This window comes from Physeter macrocephalus, chromosome 6, assembly GCF_002837175.3.
Source record: "Physeter macrocephalus isolate SW-GA chromosome 6, ASM283717v5, whole genome shotgun sequence".
NCBI classification, from domain to species: Eukaryota; Metazoa; Chordata; class Mammalia; order Artiodactyla; family Physeteridae; genus Physeter; species Physeter macrocephalus.
Window position 1 is genome coordinate 5,821,147 of NC_041219.1, and position 22,579 is coordinate 5,843,725.

Here is a 22,579-nt window from a genome sequence, read left to right on the forward strand (position 1 = left end):
AAGCCAAAAGCAAAGGCATTGTTTGCATCTTAAATTTGTAATAATGGGTTCTGAACTATTTCTATTTCCCCTGCCTTGCTTAGTAGACAATTTTGAAAAATCTTCCTCTTCCTCCCCCTCAGTTTTTAGAGATGTTTTGCAGATAGTATGCATGCTAAACACCCCCATACCCCCCCAAAATCTGGACTCAGATACAGAAACTACCTCAGATGTTCGGTGCCTTCCTGATTTTGTGGCTGAGGAATCCCTTTTTCTTTTTCCCCCTCCTTTCCCTGCCTGTCATCTGACTCTGGGTCCTCAAACTGTGTCAGCTCACAGCGTCACAAGTATCCAGGCTGGCCCCAGGACATTCTTTGTCTCACCTACCTTCACTTTTCCCATTGCAAAAACCTCTACTCTTCCTTTACTTCCTTAACTAACCTTTTCTACTGTCTATTGCTAACCCATAGTTTTTCAAATTACCCCCTGCTAGAGTGACTCCACTGGAGGAAAAACTGTTACTGTTAATGATGAGGCATGAGAATTGTTGATTTTTACCCAGTCTTACGTTGGTACTAGGTACACCACTGTTTATCAAGAATTTTTATTTTGAATTCCCGTAACAATCCAGAGATGATTATATATGTGCATACACACAAACACACATCAAATATATCAAATATATTACAAATGAGGAAACAGGCTTGGAGAGGTCAAGCAACTTGCCCAGGCTGAAAAAGTAAAAGTATTAAATAACAGGATCCAGGCAGTAAGATTCCAGAGTCTCCCAGCTCTTGGTCTCAAGTGAGGATGGAATATAGGAATATAATTTGGTTCCTGCCCTTGAAGAACTTAAAAATCGTGTTAGGGATAGGTGAAATTTATACATACACGAGTTAAAATAAAAGCAAGAACCGGAGTTTGTGGTGTTGGGTTTGGTATCTTTGACCGGTTTCCTCCTCTGCAAGACGTAGATAATAGCACCAACCTCAAGGGATTTGAGGACGATTAACTGAGTTAAGCACCGAAGCGCTTAGTACAGTGTGTATCACGCAGTTAGCGGTCAATAAATGTTAACTATCATTATTTTTAAAGGAGGTAGATTGGAGTGGTAAGAATACTGGAGAGAGTCGGAGGGCGGGTGTAGGCGCTGGATCCTTGCACCTAAATTTTCTGAGCCCCGGTTTCCTCCTCTGTACAATCAGGTGGCCTGAGTTGAACACGTCGAAGAGCGGTAAAGGATACAGCCAGAGTTGGGGAAACGAGGGGCCACGGGGCATAAAGGGTTAGCGACCAGCCCGGGGGCGGACTTACGGGAGCCCTCGGAGAGGCCCCGCCCCTCCCCGCCCCGCCCCGCCTCGCCCCGCCTCGCCTCGCCTCGGAGGCCCTGGCAGCTCCAGCCCGGGAGCAGTTCCGGTGCCAAAACCGTTCCCTCCCCCGTTCCCCCGGAAGTGCTTTTCCAGGGTTCGGGCCGGAGAGAGGCCTTGTAGGTATAGACGCTGAGGTTCGGTCGGCTCCGAGGAGGGGCTCCTTCCCGGGTGGGAGTCCGGGGTTCTGCGCCCGCCAACCCGCGGCTTGTCCCCTCCCAACTCCCGGGCCGACGGTGAGTGGCCGGCGGAGTGAACTGCGACGGCCGCGGGCCGCTTCGGGGCTGGCGCTCTCGGGCCCCCGTTGCCCGCTCCGGGCTGCGGGCTGGACTGTCGGGGTTCGAGAAAGGGGGTTGTCGACCGCCGCGGTCTTCGCTTAGCCTGCGGGGCGGGAAGGAGCGGGCGGTGGGGCCGTGGGGTGGGCGGGGCGGAGCCGGGGAGGGGGTTCCCGGAGCTGTTGTTGCTGTTGGGACTTGAAAGTAAGAATGGGCTGGGCCTCCGTCCATCCAACCCCCTCATTTATGCTCCCCCAAATCGTCGCGCTGCCTCTCGGATTTGGTTTTCTCTGTTCGACCCGGGTCTGGGAATCTGGACGTCAGACCCAGTCTTGGGTTCTAGTTCCCGACTTCTGCGACCTCTGGGTCTGTCCTCGGGCTCAGTAATTAGCTGGGGTCCCAGAGGTGGTGTCTCCTTGGTCCCAGGGCGGGGCGAAGCGTGTGTAGATACCGGAGATCTTTCGCAAGGCTTTCCATCTGGACCCGCTTAGGTGTTGCCTACGGTCGATTTGGACTGCGCTTGGGACGGGTTCTGGATACGTAGGTCAGTGTGGCACCACCGTGCCTCCGATGATCTTTACTCACTCGAAAGCTTACTCAAGCTGTTGTTGAAGTCACTTCTTAAAAAAACAACTTGCTTGAGGAAAATCGGGAGCTCAGGTAAATTCCCTTATTTTCTTGGCAGACGTAAAAAATGATGCTTTCTCTAATCTACATTCCTAATTCTGTGGCTCTCAGAAGTCGCAGTTGATTGATGAGTTTAGTCTGCGTTTGTTGCACAAATTGACTGCCAAGGGTTGGAGAATTATTATGCCCCCTCTTTCCCGAATTTTATATACTTGGAATTGTCATTTTCCTTAACAGTTCATATTTGGAATTGTCATTTTCCTTAACTTTTAAAGAAAAATTGTTCTCAGTAACTCCAAGGAGGTTCCTTAGACTGTTACAGCTGTTCCTGCAATGCAGAGTTTCACACAGGTGGGCAGAGGTGTTTCGGTTTTCGTCTTTTGTTGTTGTTGTTGTTGTTTTTTAATTTATAGTATGAGGTGTTTACTTCGGATAAATTGAGCATTTCCTAGAGGAGAAAGTGATGTAGGTAGTTGTTTTTAGTGAACAGATTTTAGGTAATAAACTATTCCTGAAAGGTTTGTAGGAAATAGAATTTTCCACATTTAATGGTGATTTTTAAATTATGATCATAAGGGATTGCAGTTACTGCAGATTTTGACTACCAGTAAGATGACCATTGTTTTTGCAGTGTAAAGTATATGCACACCACCTTTGTGAAACCAGTGACACTTGCCTGCACTTCTCATCTTTTGTTTATATTAGGACTTATGCTGTAGTTTTTTGGGGTACTTATCTCATTTTCTCACCTCCCACCACTGGAAGGGGAGGTAGTCTCATGAATTAGGGAAAATAGACTGAAGTGACAAGTTCAGGGAGCTCTCTTATGCAAAAGAAGATTTATTTCAGGGTTGTTGATCTTCAACAGGCAAAGGGTGGATGATTTTTAAAGTCCCTGGAAAAAATTGTGGAGTGAAGATTAGTTGCTCAACTTTTAGATTTAGATGAAAACTGTAGATTCTTAGCTATATGAAATGCTCTAATTGTTTAGAGCCTATGTTTGGAATATTGGAATTGAGAGGATCTGGAAACGGAGTCAAGTTAGATACGGTTGTGGATCTGTACTGAAGGTATGATAGTTAATGTGTTTTGAAGGGAAAGATTTCAAGAATTGTAAGAACAGAAAAAGGTAATTGGGGAAAATCAGATACCTTTAGTAAATTTAATTATGTTTAGTTCAACAGATACTGAACATTTACATTGGAGATTATATCATTCAATTCAACAGATATTGCTATGTTAGGCATCAGGCTGTGTTAGGCAACCATGTAGGAACAAGTAAAGATACAGCCCTTACAGGTAAGCTTCATGTTTTTGGCAATAATTTTTTTAAGGTTTGTCAGAAATCATGAAGAGCATATTAAATATTTAGGCATATTAAAATATTTTTCTAATTGGAGGTGAGTTCTTTGTGCTTCATGAAAAACACTGCTAGGCATTATAGGATGCAAAGATTAAATCTTGGGTCTTTAGGAATTTGAAATCTAGAAGGGGATGTCAGATATTTGTATAAAAATTTACAGCATATAGAAATATACGTTAATACTACGTGAGTGGTTTGATCTAAAGTTTGGAGTTGTATGAAAGGAAAATGGATTCATTCTTAGCTAGAGTAAAATGGAAAGTGGTGGGGATATAGGTATATTATAGGTATATTATAAATATATATAAAATACTTATAAAGTTAGCTTTGAAGCTCTTAGTGAGCATTTAGTGTATATCAGGCTCTATGCTAGTTGCTTTACATACATTTTCTAAGCCTCATAACAACATCTAAGCATATTTCTTAATAATGAGGGCACTGATACTTAAATAAGTTAAGTAACTTATCCGGGCTATGTAGCTAGCAGGTAACTGAGCCCCAATTTGAATCCAGGTCTTCCTGGTGCCAAAGCCTGTGTGTTTTCGCTACAGCATGCTACCTTGCAATAAACCAGCAGCCTGAGTTCAACACTGCAGAGGGTAAGACTCTTCTAAGACAAAAGTTTAGGGGCTGGGAGTAGGTGGATGAAGAAAGCTTTTTAAATAAAGGGAATGATGTGAGCACAAATGTGGAGGTGGGAAAGTTCATTGTGTCCTCAGAGGGAAGTTAGTGGACCAGATTACCTAGAATATAGGGTTCATTTTTGGGAATAAGAGATGAGGTTTGAAATTTAAATTGGGGCTGGATTGTGGAACATGTTTAAATGCTGTATTTAGGAGTATTTGGGAAGTAATGAGAAACTACCAAGGTCTAATACTGTAGTGTGTAGAATGATTTGTTGTAGACAGCCGACTTTCAATAGAGTATAAATAACAGGCAAGGGCAGTGGTGTTGATATGGTTTACTAGGTGGGTGGGAGAGGGGATTGTTGGGAAAGGTTTGGAGGAAGTGGAGGTTGAAGATTACACTCAAGTGTGGGTGATGGCAGTGGTGGTACTGTTACTAGAAATATGGACAAGAAGGGGCATAATGAGATCAGTTTTGAATATGGTGAGTTTTTTATATACTTGCCAAACACTGGAAATGCTCAGAGGTTTTTGGACATATGGGTTTGTAGTTCATGAGAGAGGTCAGTGCTAGGCATGTATTAAACGTGTGTAGAGAATAATATAAACAGATGCATTAGTTGAATCTGTATATGAAGATGAAAGAGCCAAGGGAGAGTTTAGATGGAAAGGAAAAAAAACAACCCTTTATTTTAGATGGCATCTATTTAAAACAGAAGGAAAAGACACTAAATAGATAATTTTATTCAGTGGGTAAAAAACTTGATAGTCTGTGTATTGCTCACTCACATTGCAGATTCAGATGGAGTAGAAAAGAATCCGATCATTGAAAATCTAATTGGGAAACAAAACTTTCTTGCCGTTGCTAGTAAGAATACTGTGCTATCATTACTCTATTTCAGAAAGGAAGAACTATTTCAGACTCATTTGGTTCAGGGTGTTAGTCTGTGGTTACTGTAGAGCTGTTTGGTCGTTCCTTTTGGACATTTGTCGGCAAGTGATATGGAAGCAATTCTCTGATATTGCTTTTTGTTCTCTTTATTTATTCTCTTTATCCTCTTTAAGTATTCTCTATTTATATGTATGACTTTCAATTTTGGTTTCAATATCAAGAACTTCTGATTATTCAAAGATAATTTTTGTGCCTCCTGTTACTACTGGCTGCTAATAGTGCTTTTCATAGAAAATGGTATTTAATTACATATTTTTCTTTCAACTCTCTTTTATAAGTACTTTTGATTAACATGAGTAGTTTTGTCTCTAATATTTGGACTATCCTAGAGAGATAGAATGATAAGACACTTTTTATCCATCATATAATGATATGTATATAAAAACTATATATTTTAATTTGGAAACTGTTTAAGAACTATAGATTTACAGAACCTCCTGTGGTTTTCTCTTTAGATATTTAATTTAAGGGAACCTGTGTATCAGTGTGTAAAAGATTGTAATTATTTGCAGAATGAGGCTTAGAGTTGTAACTTTTTGAGGGCAAGTTGATTATTTTTAGACTGAGTTACCATGGAAGTGTTTATTTCCTTCTTGATCATTCATACATTCCTTTTGTTTTTAGGAATATGGCTTTCACTCTGTGAAAGCCAGGCACTTGGGAACACGGAGGAGTCCTGTGTCAGTGTTGTCGGAGGCAGGGGTTTGTGTGTGCTTTGTCTGGGCTGGTTAGCTTAGTTGCCGTGAGCCTGCTATTCATGAGGCAAAGGTCAGGAGTTCCATTTAGCTTCAGTCTGAGTGATGGCCAGGGAGTACACCTCTCACTCCTGCCAGCTGTCTTGGAAATTCCTCGGTTGTCCTTGGTCACAAAGGTGACTGGATTGGGATGGATCTTTTTACCACTGGAAGAATATTAGAGGAAATTTAGCATGATGGTTAGGAACTCTGACTCTGGAATCAGACAGACCCATGTCAGAATTCTTGGTCTGTGACCTTGGGAGAGTCCCTAAACCCCTCCAAGCCTCAATTTCCTCATTATTGAATAGGTTAATATTTGATTTGGGCATGTGCTACCATTGCTTTCTTTTTCCAAGTGGGAGTTAGCTGCTTAGATCCGTGGTTCCCAAATGTTGGACTGTGGAGCGGTGTCAGTCCACGACAAAGTTTTCACTTGTCTGAAGTGAAATGAGAATGAGTGAACTTCTCATAAACATACATGTATTGAATTTAGAAGATAATATTTTTTTTTTCTAAAATTATCTCTTACCATTTTTGGTATAAGCATATTAGGTTTTTTTTAATGAAATAATGGTGATAGTAATTGGTAGTTATTTTCTTTTTAAATGTCTTTGGCAGAGTAAAAGTTGGCAACTCTGTGTTCGTTCCCCCCCGCCCCCCACCCTTTTTTGTCACCTAAAGATTACGACTTTGTGAAATCTGAAAATCTTGGTTTAAACAGAGCCAGGAGATTGGGGGGGGGGAGTACTCATCCAACATATTTATGCATATTCAAGTTAGGTTTGGGGTACATTCTACCCTTCGACTACCCTACAGGGGCTGTATTGTGATTCTCACCTCCATTGCATCTAATTTTGTCAAGTTTTACATGAATACTTATGGCACATTTCAAGGAGCAGTTCAGATTGTTTTCAGATGAGTTCAAACAAGTTGCTCCAAATTATTTGTTTAAAGCTGTGTTTCTCAACCGGAGTCCCATGAGGAGACCAGCGAACCGTGGGGGCCGCTGGTGTAAGTCATCCTCTGTTGATGAGCCAGGAAGACAAATACCTCGCCTTTGACATAGTGAAGTAGCAGAAAGTGGCTTTCCTTTTCACCTCTCCTGCAGGATCGTTGATGCTAGAGTGAGAAAATCTTCGTTTAATATAGCAAGTAAACCTTGTACACATATTGGTATTCAGGTTGCTTTCTAGAGAAAGAGAATGGTTCAGTACTTTGCATAATGGGTTATGTAAGTGGAGCCCCAGAAGTCCTCCTGGGGACACAAAACGGTTATTAGCATAAGTGTTTATTGAAATTGCATTCAGCTGTTTAGATGAGAAGCTTATTGACCCCCTGGTTCACTTAGAGTTGGGGGAAAACTTAAGTTGGAAACCTAGCCTAAGTGACTGTTAAATTAAGGCTTAACATTTGTTTCCTTCGAATGTTTTTGGTTAGGTAATTTAAAAAATTCGATTGCTATAGAAATACATAATTTGTGTTAGAATACCTAAAGCAAAATGTTCAGGTTAAGCTGAAACAGCTTAGGCCCTCTGTCCTTTAATTTTACAGAAAGTGGAGGTTTGCTGCTTTAGTTATTAAGGATGCCATTGTTTTATAGAGTTTTGTTGTACATCACTGTTTCTGTTAAATTAAAAAATCATGTAGAATTCATTTATTTTAAGAATGCTTAAATTTTTCCTCCAGAGTGCTGTTGACGGCAGAAATGAATGGTATGTTCAGAAGTCTGGAGGTGCGGCCCAGAGTGTCCTGCTATAAGTAGAAAATTTCATGATGCCTATAGCGTTTTGTTTTTAAAAACTCATATGAATTTTGCATTTTTCTATTTTATATGTATGTAAACAGTATTTTAAAGTACTGCCAACTAAAGTTGGTGCCGCCAAGAAGGGTCATGTGTTCATCCTGTGGATTTTTGTGTCCTTTTGATGTGGCTTGTATTACAATTTAGTAGCACTGTGCTTAACTATTTAATTTTGGCTCATTAAAAAAAAATCCTGTGTTCTGATGGTTTTGGTGAGACACAGGAGATGGTGAAGAGGTCCTCACACTTTCTACATATTTCTTAACAAACAGCAAACTCTTTTTTTTTTTTTTTTTTTTTCCACGGTATGCGGGCCTCTCACTGTTGTGGCCTCTCCCGTTGCAGAGCACAGGCTCCGGACACCCGCGTCCCCTGCATCGGCAGGCAGACTCTCAACCACTGCGCCACCAGGGAAGCCCAGCAAACTATTTTAAAATACTACTAAGGAGCTGTAGTTTCATAGAAATAAAATGACTTTGAAAGATTTAATAATTATAAAAGTAAGAACATCTGAAAATTTAAGATTATTCAATAATCAGTATATTTCTAATGTTATAAAAATATAGCAGCATTGTCTAATAAACTTACTGGAGTGATGGAAATATTCTGTATCTGCATTATTTAATATAGTGGACCTCAAATGGCTACTGAGCACTTAAAGTGTGTCTAGTGTTACAGAGGAACTGAATTTTAAATTTTATTTAATTTTAATTAACTTTAAGTGTGAACAGCCCCTTGTGGCTATTGTATTAGTGCTGCTCTCTAGGGTTAGGAAGACAAGAGGGAGAAGAGAGGTTAGGAATCTTCGTGCCACCCCTCAGCTCAGTTATAGGCAACGATTAGGCACTCAATAGGTAGTTGTTAAATAAAATAATGAATCTTTTAAAATTCTTTCAATTTTAAATACCAAGGTCTGGGACATAGTCTAGATTTTTAGGGAATGATGACTAGCCTTTCGGTTTTTTTCTTGTGTTGATTTTTTTTTTTGGCTGCGGCATGCGGGATCTTAGTTCCCTGACCAGGGATTGAACCCGTGGCCCCTGCAGTGGCATCGCAGATTCTTAACCACTGGACCACCAGGGAAGTCCCTCTTGTGTTGATTTTTAAGATTTACTTTTATTACAAAAGCATATAGGATAATAAATGTACAACTTAAATAATTATAAAATGAACTACCATGTACCACTAACTAGCTTAAACAGTAGAACACTGCCTCTTTGAAGCCCCTTTGTACTTCTCACCACTTGTGTTCTCTGACATGGTTCCTAAGTAACCGCCATCTGAATTTTGTGTTAATCATTCCCTTGATTTTCTTTTTAATTTTGGTGAATGTATTTAAAAAAAATCCATTTTCCTCTCTTCACATTTGGAAGTTAAATTCTGTGTAGTTTTCCTTTATCTTAGTTCTCCCTGACTCCCAATAAATTAGATACTATTGTTGTTTTAAACACTGTTACTTTGATTTGCCTATATATTTACAAGTGTCTTTGCTCATTTCCATTTGCATCTCAGACTTCCTGTCTGGGATCTGGGATCAGATCATTTTCTCTCTGCCTGAATATCCTTTAGAGGGTCTTTTGTTGAAAAACTTTTTATTTGTTTGAAAGTACCATAGTCATATTCCTGAAGGTAGCTTTTCTGAGTGTGCATTCAATGCTAGCAGTATTTTTTTCTTTATTATAGATCTTATTCCATTCTCTTCTGGCTTTTATTGCTGTTGAAAAATTGGTAATTCATGTAATTTGTCATTTCTTTAGAGATACAGTTGGCCCTCCATATCTGCAGGTTCTGCATCCTTGGATTCAACCACCTATGGGTTGAAATATTCAGAAAAAAATTCTAGAAAGTTCCAAAAAGCAAAACTTGAATTTGTTGCATGTTGGCAACTATCTATATAGCATTTCCACTGTATTAAGTATTAGAAGAAATCTAGATTATACACGAGGTCATGCATGGGTTATATGCAAATACTCACAATTTTATATAAGGCACTTGAACATCGGAGGGTATCCTGTGGCATCTTGGAACCATTCCCGTTTGGATAACCGAGAGACGACTGTATCTGTTGTTTCATTATAGCTAGTTTTAGGATCTTTTCTTTGTCCTTGGTGTTCTGCACTTTCATTTTGATATGTCTAGGAGATGGTTTCTTTTATTTATCATGCTTGGTATTCAGTAGGCTTTGGAATCTGAAGATTGGTGTCTTTCAACAATTTTGGAGAAATGTTGGCCATTTTCTCCTCAGATTTTATTTTCTTTACTTTCTATCTGAAACTTGTATTTGAAGTATGTTAGATCTTTCTACTCTATCCACCAGGCCTCTTAACCTGTTTTTTATATTTTCCATTTCTGTATTTTTCTGTATTGTGTTTTGGATAATGAGTATCTTTTCTTCCAGTTAGCTAATTCTCACTTCAGCTTCGTTCACCTGTTTTATTGAATTTTTTTCACTTTAACAATTATATCAATTTTTTTTTATTGTGCTAAAATATATATAAATAGAATTTACCATTTTAAAGTGTACAGGTCAGTGACATTAAGTATATTCACAATGTTGTGCAATTATTACCACTCTCCATCTCCAGGACTTTTTTCATCATCATAAACTTCATGAAGTCGGTACCCATTCAACGATAAGTCCCTGTTCCCTCTTCACCCAGCCCCTGGCAACAACTATTTTACTTCCATGAATTTGACTATTCTAGGTACCTCATATACGTGGATCATACATATTTGTCCTTTTGTCTGGCTCATTTCACTCAGCATAATGTCTTTAGGGTTCATCTGTGTTGTACCATGTTTACTGAGTTTCTAAAAATTTGATTTACTATGTTTTTTTTAATCTCCAGAAGTTCCATTCAGTTCCTTTTTAAGACTGTTTATCCTTTTTTTGTAGTTATTCCTTTTTTAGTCATGTTCTCAAGATATCTTTTATTTCTTAAAAATCTATTAAATATACTTATTTTATATTTGTCTGATAATTCCAGTATCTGAAGTCTTTTTTTTTTTTTTTTTTTTAAATAAACTTATTTATTTATTTTTTATTTTTGGCTGCATTGGGTCTTCGTTGCCACGTGCGGGCTTTTTCCAGTTGCGGCGAGCAGGGGCTGTTCTTTGTTGCGGTGAGCAGGCTTCTCATTGCGATGGCTTCTCTTGTTGCGGAGCACGGGCTCTAGGCACGCAGGCTTCGGTAGTTGTGGCACGTGGACTCAGTAGTTGTGGCTTGCGGGCTCTAGAGCGCTGGCTCAGTAGTTATGGTGCATGGACTTAGTTGCTCTGCGGCACATGGGATCTTCCTGGCCCAGGGCTCAAACCCTTGTCCCCTGCATTGGCAGGTGGATTGTTAACCACGGTGCCACCAGGGAATACAGTATCTGAAGTCTTTGCAGATGTGATTCTGCTGTTTGTTTTGCTGGCTCTTGCTCATGGTGCTGTGTTTTCCTAATTTGTTTTGTAATTGGACTGTGAAGTTCCTTAGAACTTTCTCTCTATTAATTTTGCAGAGTGATTTTTTAAAAATAGTATATAGCTTACAGCTTATAAGTAACCCCATGGAGATTAGTATCCTGTGTTCTTAAACTTTTTATTTTGAAATAATTTCTAACTTACAGTAAAGTTGCAGGAGTGATATAGTAGACTCTTACACCCTTTACCCGTATTTACCATTTTTTAACATTTTGCCATATTTGTCTTACGGCACACGCACACATTATTATTTATTTTTGTGAACCATTGAAGAGTATGTTGCATGCCTTTTTTACTTCTTAATACTCCAGGGTGTATTTTGTAAGGATAAGGTATTCTCTTATGTAATCACAGTACCGTTATCAAATTCCAAAGTTTAACATTGATACATACTTTAGTCTGCATACACTTTATATTCCAACTCTGTAGATTTGATCATATCTTGTATTTGGTTGTCCTTTCCTTTTAGTCTCCTTTAAAGTGGAAGAGTTCCTTAGCTTCTCTTTGTCTTTTATGCAGTTCAAGAATATAGGTAAGTTATTTTATAGAAAGTTTTTCAATTTGGATTTGCCTGATTTGCCTCATGATTTCAGGTTATTTATTTTCAGCCAGACTACTGCAAAAGGTATGTGTCCCTCTCAGGATGTCACATGGGGATATACATATGTCCGTTTGCCCCTCATTAGCGATTTTAATTTTGGTCAGGGTGTTGACTGGTTTATTCACTGTATATTTACTGTTTTTCCCCTTACAATTAGTAAGCAACCTTCAGGGAGATCCTAGCATTGTGTTTTGCTTTTTCTTAATGAAAAGCTAAGTACAGTAATAATATATCTTTTCATTTGTATAGTGCTTTCTAGTTTGCCAAGCATTTTTTTTTTTTTTTTTGGCTGCGTTGGGTCTTTGTTGTCACGTGGGCTTTCTCTTGTTGCAGCGAGTGGGGGTTACTCTTGGTTGCAGTGCGCAGGCTTGTCATTGCGGTGGCTTCTTGTTGCAGAGCACGGGCTCTAGGTGCACAGGCTTCAGTAGTTGTGGCATGAGGGCTCAGTAGTTGTGGTGCACAGGCTTAGTTGCTCTGCAGCATGTGGGATCTTCCTGGGCCAGGGCTCGAACCTGTGTCCCTTGCCTTGGCAGGCGGATTCTTAACCACTGTGCCACCAAGGAAGCCCCTGCCAAGCATTTTTATACATACCTTGTTTATTGCTTTTTTTAAAAAAATTGCTTTTATTGTACTTCATTCTATTGCATTTTTTACAAATCAAAGGTTTGTGGCAACCCTTTGTTGAGCGAGTCTATTGGTGCTATTTTTCCAATAGCGCTTGCTTCACGTCTGTGTTACGTTTTGGTAATTCTCACAATATTCCAAACTTTTTCATCATTATTATTATTTGTTATGGTGATTTGTAATCAGTGATCTTTGATGTTAACTACTATGACTTTCTGAAGGCTCAGATGATGGTTAACGTTTTTTCGCAATAAAGGGTTTTTTTTTTTAAGGCAAACAACTTTTTATTTAAATTCAGGTATGTACATCGGGTTTTTTTTTTTTTTTTTTTTTAGATGTAACGCTGTTGTACACTTCATAGACTACAGGATAGCATAAACATAACTTGTACATGCACTGGGCAACCAGAAAAATTTGTGTGACTCGCTTTATTGCGATACTTTATTGTGGTGGTCTGGAACTGAACCTGCAGTATGTCTTAGGTATGCCTGTATTTTATGATCTTATTTTAATCTTTATGGAAATAGTACCTATTTTATAGTTCTGGAAACTAAGACTCAGAAACATAGCTAGCTAATAAGAGGTAGCATTGGAATTCAAACCCTTGTTTTCTGAAGTTTTTTTTCTTTAACTAGCTACAGTTGCCTTTTAAGTTGGTAGATAGACTGTTAACTCAGGGCATGGTCTATGTCTTGTTTACTGTGTTGTCAGTACTTCAGACTGTTGAATGAATAAATATCATATAGACGTGAGTTGCTATATGACTTAAGGGTCTTATATGGTAGTAGTTCTAATGTAATTGTATTACTTATTCACGTATTTTATATTTATATATAAATATAGGTATATGTATAATGTGTAAGTATATTTAGGTATATGATAATATACATAATTGCTTAGAGCTTAAAGCTTGTGTAGAAGGATATTCTGATGCTTTGCATAACTGTAGCTAAGATTTTTTTCAGATTAAAAAGTTAATGGATTTGCACATAGCAAAGAAAATTTGGCTTTCTTTTTCTTGGCCACGCCACACGGCCTGTGGGACCTTAGTTTCCTGACCAGGGATTGAACCTGGGCCTTCAGCAGTGAGAGTGTGGAGTCCTAACCATTGGACCTCTGGGGGATTCCCCCAAATTTGGCTTTCGTAAAGGCATTAGGTGATAAAGATCAGTGAGGCAGATTTTCTGATATTAGTTCAGTTCTTTTTCTAATTGTTAAACTAGTCTTGAAGATTTTGCTGATTGGAGGAAATGACTTAAAGTTTTTCTAAGGTCAACTTTTTCACCCATACTAGAATGTAGTGTTGGTTAATGTAATCTTTTGACCTGGTGAATTGGTAGAAGCTGGGCCCTATCCACATTCACCATTTTTCCCCTCTTACTTTCTACCTCCTGTTCTTGGTTAAAGCTGGAGGGACTTAGGCATAGAACCTTGGTTAGAACACGAATTCATCCCTCCGCTTCAGGTATTGGGAGCCTACTAGCTGTCAAGAACCATGCGGGGCGCTGAGGTTAAAATGGTGAATTCAGATAGACGTGGTTGTTGTCATGGAGCACAATCCGGAGGTGATGAACTATTATATCCCTTTGTCTGTATTAGTCATTTATATATTTAAATTGAATATATGTAAGAAAATCTTATTTATATCTGCTGAAACTTTTCTGGCAAGAGAGAAAATTCTGAGGACTCTTACTTAATGGATTATGTAAGTATAGGGTTTGAGACTGAAAACTACTCAGTTAAGCATGTTCTGAAAATTGACTGATAGCTTTAATTTAAATTGAAGCCTTTTATTAAAGCCTGACCTAAGTAAATTACATTCAGTATAAAGACTGCCATTTGCTTCCTATGGGGTTTTATGAATAGTTACTAGGAGTAGTGTCTTGGAAGTTATATATTACACGGCTCTTTTACATTCCCTTGTCTCCCACTCCCTCAAAAAAGTTTAATGTTATACATGCAAGTGCATATTTTTTTTTAACTTTTATTTTGAGGTAGAGATTTATAGAAAGGTGCAAAAATAGTATAGCCCTGTGTACTCTTCACTCAGTTTCCCCACAGTGACATCTTAGATAACTATCATACAATAGGAAAATGAGGAATTGATATTGGGACGTTACTGTTGACTAGAATACAGGCCATGTACAGATATCACCTACATTTCTGTGTGTGTGTGTGTAGTTCTATGTAGTTTTATCCCATATACAGTTTTGTTTAACGGCTACCACAATCAAGATACAGAACTGTTCCATCGCCACAGAACTCCTTAGTGCTACCTCTTTGTATTCACAGCCCATCCCCCCATCACTAGTTTTGTCATTTTGAGAATGCTGTAAGAATGCAATTATACAGTGTGTAACCTTTCGAGATGCATGTTTTAAAAATTTAATTTGTTTTAATTGTAAATGTAAAATAACATTTCAGAAAGGTTAGATGGTAGAAAAAACAGATTTTGAATCTACCACTCTAATACAGTCATCATTCGGGTTTTTTTTTACATCTCGTTTTTATGATGTTTTGTATCATATTTATAGTGTATGCTCAATTTTGTTTGCTTTTTTTTTTTTTTTTTTTTGGTATGCGGGCCTCCGTCTGTTGTGGCCTCTCCCGTTGCGGAGTACAGGCTCCGGACGCGCAGGCTCAGCGGCCACGGCTCACAGGCCCAGCCGCTCCGCGGCATGTGGGATCCTCCCAGACCGGGGCGCGAACCCAGTTCCCCCGCATCGGCAGGCGGACGCGCAACCACTGCGCCACCAGGGAAGCCCAATTTTGTTTGCTTTAAAAAAATTTTTTTTAATTTTATGGCTGCACTGTGTGGCATGTGGGATCTTAGTTCCCTGACCAGGGGTCGAACCCGTGCCCCCTGCAGTGGAAGTGTGGAGTCTTAACCACTGGACCACCAGGGAATTCCCTTGTTTGCTTTTTAAAAAATTTTCTAATTTTTAAAAGTTTTTAAAAAAAATTTTATTTATTTTGGGCTGTGTTGGGTCTTGGTTGCTGCGCATAGGCTTTCTCTAGTGGCGAGGAGGGGCTACTCTTCGTTGCAGTGTGTGGGCTTCTCATTGCGGTGGCTTCTCTTGTTGCGGAGCTTGGGCTCTAGGTGCCTGCGCTTCGGTAGTTGTGGCGTGCGGGCTCAGTAGTTGTGGCTTGCAGGTCAGTAGTTGTGGCACATGGGCTTAGTTGCTCTGCAGTATGTGGGATCTTCCTGGACCAGGGATCGAACCCATGTCCCTTGCATTGGCAGGTGGATTTTTAACCAGTATGCCACCAGGGAAGTCCCTCCTTGTGTGCTTTTTTAAAGTTAACATTATATTAAGTATTTCCTGTGTTATCATCATACTTAATTTTTGCTATTATAAGAAACGTTGCAGAAAACACCCGAGTATATATATTTTTTCATTTTTTTGGTTATTTCCTTATAGCAGATTCCCAGATGTGTGATACTGAGCCAAAGGATATGAAGGTTTATTAATCCTGAGACGTTCAGTCAAATTGCTTTTCAAACGGGGACGGCATTACTAGTACTGTTTCACTGTATCTTTGTTAGATTGGATATTAGTGTTACTTCCCCCCCCAACTTAATAAGGTGAAAAGGTACTTCATTGTTCTAATTTTAGAGTGCATTTCTTTATGTAACAGTTTTTCCATGAGGAGTAAAATTGATTGTAATGTCAAAATGACATGAACTTTTAAAAAGGTGATTTTGCTTTTAAGTAATTTGGAAAAGCATTTTAATATCTGTGCCAGTGTTCAGCGGTTCTGAGCAGGAAGTTGAATCACCAGATCCTTCTCTTTACCTTGCCTGTAACCTTTTCGGTTTATAGGTTTGTTACCTACAGAATGATTACGTTTCTGCTTTGCTTCCTCTCTGGTTTCTGCCATTATCACCTCCTAGTTACTCTCCTCAATCTGGGTCCTTGACCTTTTCCTCTGTTTGTTCCCGCTTCAGAGAGCTGCTGCTCCCTCCACTGGCACCACACCAGCATCTCATTGACTTTTCCTACTTTCTTGTCAGCTTTAGGTGCCAGGTCACTCTGATATGTTAATACATTACCTGCATTACTGTAATGTTATCCTTACAGTGTAACCCTGGGAGCCTGCAGTCTCAGTAGTATTGGATGTCTTCACTTTTTTGATGGCCACCACAGAGTTAGATGGTTAATCATTTATGGAGTATGTATAGTGTACCCAAATATAAAAATAACAGAATAACAAGGAAATTGTGCACCTTTTACTTTTCTGTTTTGGAAGAAAGCATTACTATATTCTTAGAGTAGTAGTCAGACCATCAGGGTACTAACAAAACCCTTAAAGTAAAACAGAAGTTTTAAATTGAATGTCATTAAGTGCCAGCACTGTGCTTAATTTTATTTAGTCGTTATAATATTCCTGTAAATTTTTGAGGTAGCTACATGTGAAGATCTCATATGTGATGTTGAGTAGAAAGTTGGAAAAGTTGGTTAGCAGGGAATCATAAAAAATGATATATATTTTAAATTTTAACTCGAATATACATTCCTTCACCATTTTTTCCCCCTATAGGCTCAGGGCTTTTCTTTATGGATGGGTCCTTTCATTAGAGTTCTGAGTTGTCTTTTTCGCATAATCCACACCCATGAGGCGTTTATCTATTAAGTATTGCTGTCTGATAGAACAGAGAATTTATTTTATTTTATTTTATCTTTTTAGTTTTTTTTAATTGGAGTATAGTTGCTTTACAATATTGTGTTAGTTTGTATTGTACAGCGTAGTGAATCAGCTATACGTATACATATATCCCCCCCCTTTTTTGGATTCCTTCCCATTTAGGTCACCACAGAGCATTGAGTAGAGTTCCCTGTGCTATACAGTAGATTCTCATAAGTTATCTATTTTATACATAGTATCAATAATGTATATATGTCAATCCCAATCTCCCAGTTCATTCCCCCCCGCCCCCCTGGTATCCATACGTTTTAGAACAGAGAATTTAAAGGCACTTTTAATGTATTAAATAAAATCCTTCTACAGTTTTATTCTTTTCCTGCTATTCTCTTAAAGCTGTTTTACATACATATAACTCTATAATAACTTCCAAAAAATAAGTAGCCTTTGAATCTTTTTGAATTTTTCAACATAATTTTCGGAGAAACAACCCCTTTCACGCTCATAATTCATCAGTTTACATAATCTTAAATTACATAATTACAATAACAAGTGCAGTTGGCATACATGGGTTTGGGAACAAACAGCTGGCTCTTGTTAAGCCTCCAGCTCATTTGGTGAGAGTAAAAGGGTGAGGACACAGAAAGTGGTTGACTTAGAGGACTACCAGGTGCAAGTGGTCAGCCTGTGATGGACATTAAGAAGTGATTTATGGAGGAATTTAAGCTCTTTATTTCTCTAAGTTGATAAAGTAGAGGTCCTGTTAGATGAGTTTCTATTGAATTATTATTCTCATTTCTGTTTTATAGAGGAGAGCACTGAGGCTTCAGAGTTAAGTAAGATTCCCAAGGTCAGGCAGGTAATAAATGATGGAGCCCTAGGACTTACGAACAAATTGGACTTAGGAACGTGCTCTCGGAATGGAACTCGGGGACTTACTGTACTGTAATAGGTTTATAATACTTTTTCCAAATTAATACATAAAAAACAAACACAAAAAATAAAGAAAACATTTTTAATCTTACAGTACACTACCTTGAAAAGTACAGTAGTACAGTACAACAGCTGGCATACTGGGGCTGGCATCGAGTGAACAGGTAAAAAAGTTACTGACTGGAGAGGGAGATGAGGAAGGAGATGGTAGAGCTGAAGGATCGTCAGCAATAGGAGACAGAGGGTAAGCTGCAATTTCACTCACATCCTGGGCTTGAAATAAAGATACTGTACTACTGTACTCTGTACTGTAAAGTACACAAAAGCACAACCACTTGTAGAGGATGCACGTACGTGACAATGTACGCACATGACAGTGTACGCCAGATACATGAACTAACTTACGTGACTGGATGTGTGAATACATGTTCATGTCTTTGAACGTTTGCAGCTTGAAGGTTCGTATGTAGGGGACTTACTGGATTTGTATCTAGATCTGTATAAGGCTCAAATATAGCATGTCGTTTTGCCTCCTCTGCAGGTGCTAGATGCCTTTTAGGTCATCTTATTTACCCAGCCATTAAGTACTTTCGAGTGGTCTTCAGGTATGTTTGGGGTTGTGTTTTTGCAGTTATCCCACATCTTGGGCCCTTCTTTCATTTTCCTCCTTAGTGTTTCTTTTGTATTAACTATGTAAAGAATGAGGGTGCATCCCAAGGTGAAAATTAGGCTTACAATCATTTGTTTTTATTTTATATTGGCTATGTATATGTGAGAACAAGACTAAGATCTTGCAGTGTTGTAACTGCTAAGGTAATTGTGAAATAAAAGAATGTAAAGGGGAAAAATGGAGTGGGGAACAGACATAAACTTTGCTCTTCCTTCTGTTCCTTCTTAGTTTGGAATTTGATCAATCTTTATCTGTCTATTACTTGTTATTTCATGAAGCATCAGTTGAGCCATTAGGATCTAAAGAAACGGATATGTATATAGTTAGTGTAAAAAGTTATATTTCAGACAGTATGTGAGGCTTTTAGGCTATTTAAATCTTGAAAATAGCTTAAAGAACTCTCAGTTCTACCTTAGGTGGTACTCGACTCAGGATTGAAAACCATTGATGTGAATTTAAATGTTCATTTGTGTGGTTGTTAATCCGTAACTTTGGTATGATTATAATTAATATTATGATTAGTATTACTCTTTAGTTAAGTTTATCAAGTACCTCGGACACTCTTGAGCCATATAGTATATGGTTTACTAGTAAATATAAAATAAAATAGAATAAAAATGAAACTTATCAGTTGGTAACATTCTTCTCCTTTCCCTTTGTAAATGTCAAGATATATGAACTCCACATATTAATTCTAAGGCACTTTTTCCTCCTCCTTTCTTTTTTTTTTTTTTAAAAATAAATTTATTTATTTATTTTTGGCTGAGTTGGGTCTTTGTTGCTGCGTGTGGGCTTTCTCTAGTTACGCTGAGCGGGGGCTACTGTTCGTTGCGGTGCGCGGGCTTCTCATTGAGGTGGCTTCTCTTGTTGCAGAGCACGGGCTCTAGGTGCGCGGGCTTCAGTAGTTGTGGCTCACAGGCTGTAGAGCGCAGGCTCAGTAGTTGTGGTGCCCGGGCTTAGTTGCTCCGTGGGCGGGATCTTCCTGGACTAGGGCTCGAACCTGTGTCCCCTGCATTGGCAGGCGGATTCTTAAGCACTGTGCCACCAGGGAAGCCCTCCTCCTGCTTTCTTGAGTGTAACTTTATTTCGTGATTTTTATTTCTTTTTCTTTTTTGACATTAGTCCAGGTGAATCTGGCAAAGGAATATACTAATTTTTTTTGATATGCCAGCTAGCATCTTTCACTTACTGAGATATTCTAGCCTTCAGAATACTGTAATCGGTTATGACAACAAACCTTTGAGCTACATTTTTTAAACAAGTAATTAAGTCTGTAAAATTTATATTGTACATAGTGATATAGCTGTGTGATTAGATGGCTAAGTCATAAATGTCATAGTGTTGTTAACAGGAGACCCCCAAAATGGTATTTTTTTCACAAAAAATAAATATGATCCTCTTCCTAAATGTTACCATGTTATGTACCCCCCCGTCAAGATTTTTTTTCCCCTATTTTCCTGGTTTTATAATTGGACTCGAATCAGAGGAAGAGGGAACCAGATTAGTATTAGCTGCTGTTATATTAATTGTTTTCTTTAGCAGCAAAACCAAAAATCATATGAAATAGTAACATTTAAAAATAAGCTTGAAAAAGAGTTTGAATTGTTTCTTTCAATTGCTTGAGTTTTAATTACTGAGGGACTGCTATTGTTCAATCTTACTTGGAATTTAAGAGATAAAGAGAAAAATTCTGATAGAAAAATATCTTAAACGTTCTTTTGACATTTGAAACATTGCCCATGACTTTGTCCTCCCCCTTCCCCTTGTTTTCTAGCCTTTTGGATTTGAATGATTTTGGCCCTTCTTAGGTTCTTTACAAAATATTTCTGGTGCGTGTACCCATTTGAGATCTAGACCCTAACCAGAAATTCCAGCCAGATAGTTTTTTTTTCCTTTTGGCGAAGCACGGTTTTCAGAGTGCTGACAAAATTATACCGCATCCAATTTTATTTCTGTAATAAAGGTTGCTTTGGGTAAGATAAATTCTTCACCTCTTTCTTCCCCTATTATACTTTGTTTTGATTGATGCAGAGTTGCCATAGTTGTACCTCTTCTTACTAAAGAGGAAATGAGCCCTCTACCCTGTATATTGGTTATTGGTAACCTCTAGTAACCCAGATTCTCAGTCCTGATTAACATTGCCTATAGATGAGGAAAGTAGAACTGTTTATGCATCAGAGGATTGGAGAGAATTGTCTAAATTCTTTAACAAATTTTTAGCTTACTCATTTTTAATAAAAGGGTAATATGTGTACATGATTCAAAATTCAAAGGTACAAAAGGGTATATTGTGAGAACAAGTCTCATTTCCCATCTCCCTGTTTACTAGGTCCTCTCCCCTGAGGCAACTGCTGTTTGTAGCAAGTTTCTTCCTACATTTACAACCATATCCACTCTTTTTATTGGTTACATAGTATTCATTGTATTGAATATATACTATTCCGTTTTTGGTTGATATGCAGCTTTTTTATCTTTTCCTTTTATAAATAATGCAGCAGTGAGTATTGTATACATATATCACACCTGTGTAAATATATCAGTACTTTGAATTTTAGAAGTGGAATCTCTGTGCCAATAGATATATGCATTAAAAATTTTAATAGGTATTACCAAATTATTCTTCATGGTATATTCATTTCTAAAGTTAGAATATTGGTTTTATAATATATTCTTTGTAAAAGTCTGACCACTGGTTGGTAATATGCTGTTTATAACCAGATTTATTTTTTCTTTTTATTAAATATGTGGTTGTAAGCACGGTTCACTCATGTTGCACAAACTACTGGCATTCACTTGTTTACTTTGTTAAAAATCTATTGTTTTAATCACTAGCAGTCACTGTAATTTGACTCTTTTATATAGGTAGTCTCTATCTTGTAAATGAATTTTTTTTTTTTTAATGAATTGTTTTAAAAAAGATTGTGGCTAGGGGCTTGGGCTGGGGGAAATGGGGAATTTAAAAAAAGGAATTTGGGATTAGGAGCCTGTTTTTCCAATAAGTCATAAAAATGGTATTTAGCTTATTACTAGGTCAGGCAATAAAAAATGTTGTAACTCATTATATCACAATATATTCCAATCACCCTTTATAAGACTGGTGGAAATTCATTCATCTTATTGCATTCCTCTCTTAGGGAACTGGATCTACCCAAAATCTAGGCCCTTGTTTGTGACTTCCATTACCTGGGACAGGAGAGTAGGGGTTAGATAGGGTGATGCTTGGGGAGCAGTGAATGAGTTAGGGATAAAAGAAGGAGAAATAGCAATAGAATGAGCTTAAGGTGCTTTTATTCCTTCCATTTGTTGCTACTCTGCAGTGCTGGGCCAGGATAAGGGAGGGAGCCAGGAAATGGGAAAGATGGGATTTTTTTTCCCTTTTTTTCAAGTGTCAGTACTTTCCTCTTTTACTAGTCCCATTCACAGGATCCTGATACCTGGGATTCAGGTGAGTTGAGATGAATTATGATTTGACAGAGGTGATGGAGAGGGATGAAAGTGAAAATACCTTTACTTGTTAGGAAGGTTTATAGAGTCTGAGAATGGGGATACAGAATGGAAAAGAAGATTTCTAGTGATAAGACAAAGAACCATTTGTATGTCAAGTGTTTATAACTTGTTCTTTTCTTTCTTTCTTTTTTTTTTTTTTGGAGGCAAGTGGGTGGGCAGTGTTGAGGGCATTTTAAGCATTGTTTTTGGGGGAGCATTGTTTTTGGGGGAGACAAGCTGGTAACATCTTGGCTCCATGTGTATTTTTTTTTTTTTTTTTTTTTTTTTTTTTTTGGGTTATGGATGCACTGATCATTTTTTTTTTTTTTTTTTTTTGTGGTATGCGGGCCTCCCTCTGCTGTGGCGTCGCCCGTTGCGGAGCGCAGGCTCCGGACGCGCAGGCTCAGCGGCCGTGGCTCACGGGCCCAG

General features: G+C 38.5%; 1 protein-coding gene across 9 annotated transcripts in view; it reads left to right on the forward strand.

The window, feature by feature from the left end:
• The first annotated feature begins 1,425 nt into the window (after nucleotides 1–1,425).
• FRS2 (fibroblast growth factor receptor substrate 2) overlaps nucleotides 1,426–22,579 on the forward strand; it is a 119,833-nt gene continuing 98,679 nt past the window's right edge. For 6 of the 9 annotated variants that reach the window (XM_055085195.1, XM_007113541.4, XM_028490368.2 and 3 more), the window contains exon 1: nucleotides 1,426–1,582. The gene's annotated coding sequence lies outside the window, so the exon portion shown is untranslated. Of the gene's footprint in view, nucleotides 1,583–11,661; nucleotides 11,725–18,535; nucleotides 18,600–22,579 lie in introns of those variants that run through there. The other 3 variants (XM_055085197.1, XM_055085196.1, XM_055085198.1) reach the window with 3 other exon arrangements.